Raw genomic sequence first — 11,647 nt, forward strand, 5'->3', positions numbered from 1 at the left:
CCCCACCGTCCCTCCCCTATTTCCCCCCAACTGACCCCAGTGTGTAGTGCTCCCCTCCCTGTGTCCATGTGTTCTCATTGTTTAACACCCGCCTATGAATGAGAACATGCGGTGTTTGATCTTCTGCTTTTCTGTCAGTTTGCTGAGAATGATGGTTTCCAGGTTCAGACTCGTAAATATGTTCCTACCTTTTATCCCTGTGACCTAACTCAGTATTTCATGCAAACTCATAATCAAGACCATATTCAGAATATATGTGCAAGGTATTTATCACAGTATGGTTTAGGACAGCCACAGACTGGATGGGGGATAGAGGTGTCCAACAGTTGGGGAAGGATTAAATATATTCAGGTGCATCCACACTGTGAAATATTTTGTTGCCAACAAAACGAGTCTGTTTAATAATTCTTGATGGCTTAGAACATTATAGGTGATAATTCATTATGGTTCAAGAGGACCTATAAAAACCACCTTCCTCTACCAAAGAGGGAATTGCCATGGTTCAGGGAATGGAGCACTAAGGTCTATGTCATCGCATTCATGTATGTGCTTCCCGATGGATTTTTCCCAATGGGCCCCCACTCCCACATCGCCCAGGGAGCTGGAGCACATCTGCCACTACTCTTGCCTCATGTTTATAAAAATATATAATGGCTTAAAATAAAAGATTGTAAGAAAATTGTGTTAATCTGTTCTCACATTGCTAATAAAGACATACCCCAAACTGGGTAATTTATAAGGAAAAAGAGGTTTAATGGACTCCAGTTCCACATGGCTTGGGAGGACTTCCAATCATGGTGGAAGGTAAAGGAGAAGCAAAGGCACATTTTACATGGCGACAGGGAGCAGGGCAGGTATAGGGGAACTACCCTTTGTAAAACCATCATACCTCATGAGACTTATTCACTTTCATGAGAACAGCATGGTAAAGCCCTGCCCCCATAATTCAATTACCTCTCACTGGGCCCCTCCCATGACACATGGGGACTATGGGAGCTACAATTCAAGATGAGATTTGGGTGGGGACACAGCCAAACCATATCAGAAACAAATACAGTTTTGGGTTTTGAGACAGAGTCTTGCTCTGTTGCCTAGGCTGGAGTGCAGTGGTGCTATCTTAGCTCACTGCAACCTCCACCTCCCAGCTTCCAGTGATTCTCCTGCCTCAGTCTCTGGAGTAGCTGGGACTACAGGTGCACGCCACCATGCCCAGCTAATTTTTGTATTTTTTAGTAGAGACAGGGTTTCGTCATATTGGCCAGGCTGGTCTCGAACTCCTGACTTTGTAATCTGCCTGCCTCAACCTCCCAAAGTGCTGAGATTACAGGTGTAAGCCACTGTGCTTGGCCCAAACTTAGTTTTGACAAAGGTTGTCTTGGATGGTGAAGCTAGAGATATTTCTTCTTTAATGTTTGAATCCATACAAATCGCACATAACATTTATAAGCAGTAAATGCATGTTGGTTAGAGAAAGGGCAGGGTGCTGCCTTTGCCCTGAGGTCATGAACCCCTTTCTTTCTTCCAGGGTGGCTCTCCTTTGAGGATATGCTGCTTTTCTATACAGACTTCACAGGCAAGGTGGTGTTTCAGGGGAACCCCAAGGCCTTGCACACGTTAGAGGTATATTAGTAGTATAACAGTGGCATGACCATGGGGTGCTGGGGTATGTGCACCTACACCTTCAGTACCACCTTCTACTCAGGTACCTGCACCTGGCCAGGCTGGCAGGCAGTGAGGGCTTTGGTCGGGTCCATGGAGATTGTGAAATGAAGGCAGGTTTGTGACCTTATGATTGCAGACACTACATCCCAATTCAGGGGTATGCCACATCTTTCCCGGTTGCAGGGCACTGGGCCTGGGGGACCCAGCCTGAAGAGGCCAAGCCTGGGGGCCTCAGGCCTCTGAGAGCTGGTGGCCCTTGGGAGCACAGGTGTGGTGTGTCAGGACCTGACTAAGCCCACAGGCCATAGCGATGGCAAAGCAGGGGCCCAGGGGGATCCCCAAGGCCACTCCCAGGCAGCATGCTGTCCACCAGCCCCCAGCTCCTTCCCACTTCACTTCAAGGGACCAGTTCCCAGGGAGGTGGGGGCAGGGCTGTGTGATTATGGAGTGTGGGTGTGGGCAGAGGCCAGGGGCCCAGATGACTTTGAGGTTCTCTGTCTGGGGGACCCTTGGAGCACTGTGCTGAGTTCACACCAGGACAAAGCTGAGGTGCCATCCCCACGGGGCCTATCTGGTAGTGTGCACTGGGGAAAAAAATTTCCAAGAGGTCCACACACTTTTTCTGAAAAAGGCCAGAGAGTTGGCATTTCCAGCTTTGCCAGCCCAGTGGTCTCTGTTGCAGCCCCTCACTGAAAGCCACAGACACAGGAAACTGAGTGTGTGTGCCACAGACCAGTAAAACAGTACTGTGTTCACTGAAATAGGAATTTCATAGGATTTTCATATGTCACAAAATATTCATATCTTTTTGATTTTTGTTTTTTGAGACAGAGTCTTACTTTGTCCCCAGGCTGGATTGCAGTGGCGTGATCTCAGCTCACTGCAACTTACGCCTCCCCCGTTTAAGTGATTCTCCTGTCTCAGCCTCCTGAGTAGCTGGGACAAAAAGCCCATGCCACCATGCTGAGCTAATTTTTGTGTTTTTAGTAGAGAGGGTTTCACCATGTTGGCCAGAATGGCCTCGATCTCTTGACCTCGTGTTCCACCCACCTTGACCTCCCAAAGCACTGGAATTACAGGTGTGAGCCACCATGCATGGCCCTTTTTCTGATTTATTTTTTTTTTAATTAAAAAAATTTCAATTTACAAAACTAAGCTGCAGACTAGACTTCACCTTCAAGCCATAATCTGCCAATTGCTTTATTTTAGTTGCCCCTATTTTCATAGGTTCTACCTCCAAAGTAGAGGGTCACTGAAGGGCTGCAGCAAGAGGAAATTAGATGTCAATTGCGAGTCTATGGGGCAGCTTCTTGGATGCTGGGTTCCCCCATAGCTGGGTGGCCTCGGAATGTGGGGAAGTGGCCCCATTTTATCTGATTCTAAGGAGCCCCATCACTGACATCCATGCCATTACGTCATCTTGGGGGGAATAAAGATGGTGGCCAGCTTCAGGACAGGCTGTTGTTGTACTCATAATTGCACAAGAACACAGAGGTTTAGCTGGAGACCTTAAGTCCTGAGCCTCTTTGGTATCACAGCATGAAGACCTCTTCACCTGCAGAAGCCCTGAGGGACCTGACCCGGGCTGGTGTGAACAGGACACCCCAGTCCTGCCATCCATCCAGACAGCCCTGTCCTGGGCACCCACCAGCTGGGGCAGTCTCTCAGCTACCCTGGGTCCCCGAGGAAGTACTTTCTGGTCTGGGGCAAGTGGCCTGCCAAGCTAGTTTCCACCACTGCTAGCATCAGGGTAAGCCACAGGGAGGTGGCGCTAGAAGCTAAGTCCCTGGAGGCTCTGGCCATGTGGCACCACTCACCCTCTTTGCAGCCCAAAGCTATCCTGGAGAAGCTGGAGGAGTTCCTCAGCATCTGCACCCTCTGTTTCATCGCTTATCTCACCTTTGTCCTGGGAACGGGACTCACCACCCTCTCCAGGAAACTATATGTGGTCCTGTTGCTCTGCATAACCTACAGGGCTCTATTTTCCATGCTGTGCACCTTGCCCTACTCGCTGCTCTGTGATTACTACTAGGCTCCCACCACCATGCCAAGCTACTTAAGGTAAGTGCTCTCCCTGGTCTTGCTTCGGGTCCACTCCTTGGAGAAACCCCACTGAGAACTGTCCTCCAGGACACAATCTGCAGAGCTGGGTGCAAAATGATGACTGTCAAGACAGCAACAGCATAGCTTTAAACTAAGGGGGCCCTTCTGAGCAAGGGGTGTGCCCTGTGCCTGCATCCCCCTCATTGCTTTCTTAGCAGAAGCCTCTAGTCCACCCAGGCTCTAGGCCAGACTCCGTATGCTTCACAGGGAGGCAGGGAATGGGAGACCACCCCCTCCCTACTCCTTTGTCAGGTCGCCAGGCCTCCTGGTGATGCTTGTCCCAGCCATTCACAGTGGGACTTATGGAGAGGCAGTGAAGCTCAGAACACTTGCAATCCAGATCAATAAGATGTTAATGCAATATTTTAAAAAATCAGAATTCATTAATCCCAGCACTTTGGGAGGCTGAGGTGGGCTGATTACAAGGTCAAGAGATTGAGACCATCCTGGCCAACATGGTGAAACCCCATCTCTACTAAAAATACAAAAATTCACTGGACGTGGTGGCATGCATCTGTAGTCCCAGCTACTCCAGAGGCTGAGGCAGAAAATTGCTTGAACTTGGGAGGCGGAAGTTGCAGTGAGCCAAGATCACGCCAGTGCATTCCAGTCTGGTGACACAGTGAGACTCTGTCTCAAAAAAAAAAAAAAAAAATCAGAATTCATGCCAAAAATCCATACAAAACAATATAACCAAAATTTTAAATAAAGAGGGGATCAGTTCACCACATACTAGAGGCACTGAGAGCCAGCTCAGCTCCCAATCCTTGAGGCAACATCCTTTTTCTATTTGAACTTCAGTTCTATCCTTGAATCCTGACTAGATGTTCCTTGCCATCTGGTCTCAGAATTCTCTCAGTTTTTATTCCCTGATCTACTTGCCAGTTTTATCACTTTGCCCTTGTTTCTCATGGCTTCCCATCAAACCATGGGTATTAGGTGACAGCATAATTTATCAGATTTGGTTTTGCCCAAATACTGGGCATGCTTTAATAGCAGCAGAACCATTTCATTATTTGAATAGGCATGGGTACCTACCAAGCAGATTAAAAGTGTATGGTACCCAGCTGAGTGCAGTGGCTCATGCCTGTAATCCCAGCACTTTGGGAGGCTGAGGCGGGTGAATCACAAGGTCAGGAGATTGAGACCATCCTGGCCAACATGGTGAAACCCTGTCTCTACTAAAAATACAAAAAAAAAAAAAAAGCTGGGCATGGTGGCACATGCCTGTAGTCCCAGCTTACTCAGGAGGCTGAGGCAGGAGAATTGCTTAAACCCAGGAGGTAGAGATTGCAGTGAGCCAAGATTGTGCCACTGCACTCCAGCCTGGTTGACAGTGCAAGATTTCGTCTCAAAAAACAAAACAAAAAAAGTGTATGGTATCCATCCTTCAGAAAAGAACAGCCAAAACCTTGTTATGGACTATGGATTTAGCATAAAGAAGAACAATCGGGCATAAATTAAGAGTTAAAAGGGAAGCTGGATCCCAGAATTCAACCTGTATTTATAAAAATATAATGTATTTAGCTACTATTTGGCTTAAGTGAACTTGTTGAGCTAGCTTGGTACATGTTACAACTTTTACTATTTTCTACAGAGAAAATATTTTCTTTCTTTCTTTTTTTCTTTTGAGATGGAATTTTGCTCTTATCACCCAGGCTGGAAAGCAATGGTGGAATCTCGGCTTACTGCAACCTTTGCCTCCCAGGTTCAAGTGATTTTCCTGCCTCAGCCTCCTGAGTAGCTGGGATTGCAGGTGCCCACCACCATGCCGAGCTAGTTTTTTATTATTATTATTATTTCTTTAGTAGAAACGGGGTTTCACTATGTTGGTCAGGCTGGTCTCAAACTCCTGACCTCAAGCGACCCACCTGCCTCAGCCTCCCAAAGTGCTGAGATTACAGGCATGAGCCACCACACCTGGCCAATATTTTCTAATTCAAGTTGGAGCTATCTGTGCCGCGGTTTCTCTACTGTTGTACATAAATTTGTTTAGTATAAAATGAGCTAATGTATAAAATACTACTCTATACCATAATATACACTGAAAAAAAAAAGAGAGGATCAGTAACAGTGCCAAACCACCCTATACTGGAGTCTGAGGCAGTGGCTCACACCTGCAATCCCAGCACTTTGGGAGGACTAGGTGGGTGGATCACAAGGTAAGGAGTTCAAGATCAGCCTGCTCAAGATGGTGAAACCATGTCTCCACTAAAAATAAAAAAAATTAGCCTGGCATGGTGGTGGGTGCCTGTAATCCCTGCAACTCAGGAGGCTGAGGCAGGGCACTGCTTGAACCCAGGGAAGTGGAGGTTGCAGTGAGCCAAGATTGTGCGACTGCACTCCAGTCTGGGTGATAGAGTGAGACTCCATCTAAATGAAAAAAAAGTGCCTTAAAAGGCCAGGCGCGGTGGCTCACTCTTGTAATCCCAGCACATTGGGAGGCCAAGGCAAGTGGATCACTTGAGGTCAGGAGTTTGAGACCAGCCTGGCTTACATGATGAGACCCTGTCTCTCATAAAAATACAAAAATTTTGCAGGTGTGGTGGCCCACACCCATAATCCCAACTACTTGGGAGGCTGAAGAAGGAGAATCACTTGAACCCAGGAGGTGGAGGTTGCAGTGAGCCAAGATTGTGCCACTGCACTCCAGCCTGGGAGACACTCTGTCTCTAAATAAATAAATAAATAAATAAATAAAGTGCCTTAAACTTTTTTTGGTATTTTGCTCAGCATAGACTTTTTTTTTCTTTTCTCTTTTTAAGATGAAATTTCACTCTTCCTGCCCAGGCTGGAGTGCAATGGCACGGTCTCATTTCACTGCAACCTCCACCCCATGGGTTCAAGCGATTCTCCTGCCTCAGCCTCCTGAGTAGCTGGGATTACAGGTATGCACCACCATACCCAGCTAACTTTGTATTTTTAGTATAGACAGGGTTCTACCATGTTGGTCAGGCTGGTCTGGAACTCCTAATCTCAAGTGATCTGCCTGCCTCGGCCTCCCAAAGTGCTGGGATTATAGGCATTAGCCACCACACCTGGCCTCAGCATAAACTTTTAACAGCTATATTGAGATATAATGCACCATTGAATAGCATGTGAAGTGTGCTGTCGGTGGTTTTAGCACATGCAGAGTTGTATGATCATCACCACCATCAATCTTAGAAGAGTTTCACCCAGGAAGAAACCTCAGCTGTCACCCCTCTAACCCTCCCACTCTCCCAGTCCTAGGTGACCACTAACCTACTTCCTGTCCTTATTGACTTGCATTTTTGGGATGTCTCATGTGATGGAATCAGGCAACACCCAGCCCTTTATGTCTGGCATCTGCAACTCAGTTGTGGGCTCCAAGGTCCATTCATGTTGTTGCCTGTGTCACTGCCTCATTTCCTTTTACAGTTGTGTAATGTTCCCACCATGATTTTTTTTTGGCAGTGACTTTGAAATTTTAAAATACTGCATTGAAATATTACCTGGACAGCCTGCACAACATAGCCAGGTCCCATCTCTTAAAAAAAAAAAAAAATTAAAAATTAGCCAGGCGTGGTGGCATGCACCTGTAGTCCTAGCTACTCAGGAGGCTGAGGTGGGAGGATCACTTGAGCCCAGAAGGCTGAAGCTGCAGTGGGCTGAGATTGTGCCACTGCACTCCAGCCTGGGCAACAGAGCAAGACCTTGTCTCTCACAAAAAGAAATGTGACCTGGATTACTGAGTTTCTCTCTCTCCCCCCACCTTTTTTTTTTTTTTTTTTTTTTTTTTTTTGAGATGGAGTCTTGCTTGTCACCCAGGCTGGAGTTCAGTGGTGTGATCTTGGCTCACTGCGACCTCCACCCCCCATGTTCAGATGATTATCATGCCTCAGCCTCCCGAGTAGCTGGGATTACAGGTGCCCACCACTATGGTCAGCTAACTTTTTTGAATTTTTAATAGAGACAACGTCAGGCTGGTTTTGAACTCACGACCTCATGTGATCCACCCACCTCGGCCTCCCAAAGTGCTGGGATTACAAGTGTGAACCACCGCACCTGACATTTTCTCCCTTTTAATCTCATGTCTCGGTTGCCTCCCCCAGGCCTAGCCCTGATTTGTTTCAGGGAGTTTGCAGTCTGACAAGTTCAGCTAGGCTGGCCCTTAGCACAGGCCTTCTGATGGGGATAGAATTGGCACAAGAAGCCACAGGGGAGGCCCAGGCCTCAGGTCTCAGCGATGCCCACTCACTCAGCACCTGGCAGGCTGACTGATGCTGGGGGAGCTAAGTAGGGGGAGCCCATGCCCTCCCCACCATCTCTCCACACAGGCCACACTCTCAGCTGCTGTCCCCCAGCATGGCAGGCAGGGAAGGGAGAGTGAGTGACGCATCCAAGCTGGAGGCCACTAGGACCTTGGAGCTGCAGGCACAGGAGCCGAGGCCAACATGTGCAGAGGACTTCAGGGTGTGGGGCAGGATCCATCCTGGACGAAGGTGACAGAGGGAAAGACAGGATTGGAGTGGCTGCATGGCTAGACAGATTGGTTTTCTTTGGGTGAGAGGATGGGGAAGAGCTCACGTGCTGAGCGGGGAAAGTGTCTCCAGCCACCTCGGCCCATGGGAGCTCAGCCCTCCACCCCATGAGTCACAGATTCTTTTCTTTGTCATCATCTCTCAGAACACAAATATTGTTCAACTCTTGGCTGAACTCCCTGTGAACATTGTGCTGGAAAATGTGAGCTGCTGTGCATGGGCTGCTCAGGCCTCCTGGGCTTGCAGGACCTGCAGGGCTTGGTCACCTTGTGCCGGCCAAGGTATGTCTCACTGACATGTTTCTTCCTCTGGGTCAGTTTGCAGGGTCCAGTGCAGATGGCACCCAGTGGGGCATGAGCGTGGACATCTCCCTGCCCAGCTGCCAGTACTTCCTGCCCAGATTCTGGCCTCCCTGGTCCTGGGGCCCCTGACCTCGGCTGTGGGCAGTGCCAATGGGGTGATGTACTTCTCCAATCTCGTGTCCTTCCTGGGCTGCTCAATTCCTACCTGTTTGTCATTTATGAAATTTCCCTCAGCGACGCTGCAGATGAGGAGCACCAGCCCCTCCTGCTGAACGTCTGACATTGCAGAGCTTCAACTCTGGACTTGCACTGGCGCCTGGGGGTCTGGAGCAGGCCAACCAGTGAGGACCAAAGGGCCTTGGTGGACAGGGCAACAGGCTGCCTACTGGAATATAAATATGTGTTAAAATAATAAAGGACAGCAGCAAAGCCTACAGTTTCTAGCTGTTACTTTCCAGTGGCTGAGAGGGACCCTGGGGACTGAGTTACTCTCCTGAGGACTTGGGTAGGGGAGGTTTGTAAGATTCTTTTTTTGAAAGTAAAGGTGTAATTCAATGGTCCTCAACCAGGGGCAATATTTTCACCCCACCCCCACCCCCAGGAAGACATCTGGTAATATCTGGAGATAGTTTTGATCGTTACAACTCAGGGATGCTGTAAACCTCCTTCGGTGCACAGGACCACCCAACAGCAAGGATCTAGCAAAACCCTACTTCTGTCAATCATGCTGAGGTAGAGAGAGGCTGGTCTAACTGGATTGCACATTCTGTACATTGCCTCCCAGGGTAGTCAGAGCTCTTTTGGATCAGACAGGTCGTTTGGTTCAGAAGGCCTCATATTCATTCACTTGTCTATTGGTCCATTCATTCCTCATCCATTCATTCATCTACCCATCCATATATCCACCCAACCACATAACCATCCATCCACTCATCCAACTATCCACCCATCCGAATGTCCACTCATCCATATATCCATCCATCTACCCGTCTACCCATCTACCTACCCAGATAACCATCCACCCACTCATCCAAATATCCATCCATCCAAATGTCCACTTATCCACCCACCCACCTATCTACCCATCTACCTATCCAAATATCCACTCATCTATATGTTTACCCATCTGAATATCCACTCATCCACATAATCACCCATCCACTCATCTACCCATCCAATATCCACTCATCCAATATCCACTCATCCATCAAATATCCACTTTTCCATATATACAACCAGCCACATATCCACCCATCTACCATCCAATATCCAGTCATCCAAATATCCACTCATCCATATATCCATCCACCCCCCATCTACCCATCTGCATAACCATCTATCCACTCATCCAAATATCCACCCATCTGAATATCCACTCATCCATATATCTATCCATCCATTCATTCACCCATCTACCCATCCAAATATCCACTTCTCCATATATCCATCCACCCATCCACTTATCCACTCATCCACACTCCAGATCTCCAGCAAGTGCCCACATGTGGCAGACAGTGGTTGACCTGGAGATTCATTTGCAAGTGTCTGCTCTGCCCTGGTGGAACTGATGTGAGAGGGAAGGAGACACATGGCTAGCTGCACTTCCATGCAGTGCAAGTGCAGGGAAGGAGGACAGGGTGACAGGGGCGTGTCTGGGTGGCCTCATTAGTGAGATACTGTTTGAGCAGTGCGCTGATGAAGCGAGGGAGGGAATCTCTGAGGTGATCACTTGCTTGACAGGTTCGAGGGAGCACAGGCACCAAGATGCACGGATTGTAAAACGTCCTCAAAGTTGGAATTTTAAGGAGGTTGAGCCAACATGCCTGGTCAGTACCCATGCTGCTCTTTGGCTCCACAGGCAGGGGAATCCCTAGTAGGGAGACCTACTAGGGGCTAGAGGGCGAGGTTTGGGTCATTCTTCCCCCTCCATACACCAAGTGTTCATTCCACAGGTGGGCACCATATGCCTGCTGTGTGTGGGCACCACTGGGCCTGGGTGTGCCCAGGCTGTGCCCACTGCCTCCCAGTGTCCCTTTATGGACCTGGCAAAGCTCTCGTGAGTGTGGCAATCCCTTGCCATCTGGCCTCTAACCATCTTCTATCACCTGACACCACAAGCTCACTGAGGCCCCTTTCCAGAGGCCTGGGAGGGCTCCTCCCCACATGCTGATTACTAGCCATGAGCAGTCACGGCCAGGTCCCCGTTGTAGCCACAACTGGGCCTGGCATGGGGTTATGCATCCCCCAGATCCCTCGCTGCATGCTCCCTGTGTTCTGGGAACATATGAGACATCCCTGGCCTGTTGCCAGCTGGAGGGAGTCTGGGGTTGATGACAGTGTCCTATCATCTTGCTGTGACCAGTTAGGGCCAGTCAGAAAGGCCACCTCCCCACCTGGCCACAGCCTCCCTCCCAACTACAGCCTCCCTCCCAACCATGGCCTCCCTACCTTGGTTATGGCCTTCCCACTGGAGCCCCAGCTCCCACCCTGGACCACAGACTTCCTCAGTGCCACTGCCTGCTGCCTTCTGGAGCCTCAGTGGCCTCTGTGGGCTCAGAGGGGGCCAGGCCACTCCTCTCTGTGCCCCTGCCTGACTCCTGGACTCCTGTGTACCCTTACATTCATTCTCCACCCTGAAGCTGAGGGGCTATAAACACAGGCCTGAGCCCATCCGATATTCCCAGTCTTCCATGACACCTACCCTGGCTCCCTGGAGCCTAAGGAATCCGGTGGAAACTCCTCCCACCAGACAGAGCCCAGCCCATCTTCCCACACTGGGGTCCCCTCATTTTGCCAGCCCCCTGGACTGCAGCCACAGAAACCTCGTGGGCCGCAGTCTGTGCCTGTACTTAGGCTCTTCCTGCAGGCCAAGTCCACCCCTTCTCTGCCAATCAATATTCGGTTCACCCATGTAGACAGGTCTGAAATGTCACTGCCTCCATGCAGTCCACCCTGCTTGGAGCTGGTGATTCTTTCCCTGTGCCTTCATGTGATGCCGCTTTACCCTTCATGGTCATGAGCTCAGTGATGTGGGTCTCATGATCCCTGACACATGTGTAGCTGAAGCACAGAGAGGTT

At 49.3% G+C, this 11,647-nt stretch overlaps 1 pseudogene; it reads left to right on the forward strand.

The window, feature by feature from the left end:
• The window catches only part of LOC108298716, a 34,330-nt pseudogene extending 25,481 nt beyond the window's left edge, over positions 1 to 8,849 (forward strand).
• Positions 8,850 to 11,647: the final 2,798 nt, after the last annotated feature.

The sequence above is a fragment of the Cebus imitator genome, unplaced genomic scaffold, assembly GCF_001604975.1.
Source record: "Cebus imitator isolate Cc_AM_T3 unplaced genomic scaffold, Cebus_imitator-1.0 Scaffold1054, whole genome shotgun sequence".
In the NCBI taxonomy this organism is placed as follows: domain Eukaryota; kingdom Metazoa; phylum Chordata; class Mammalia; order Primates; family Cebidae; genus Cebus; species Cebus imitator.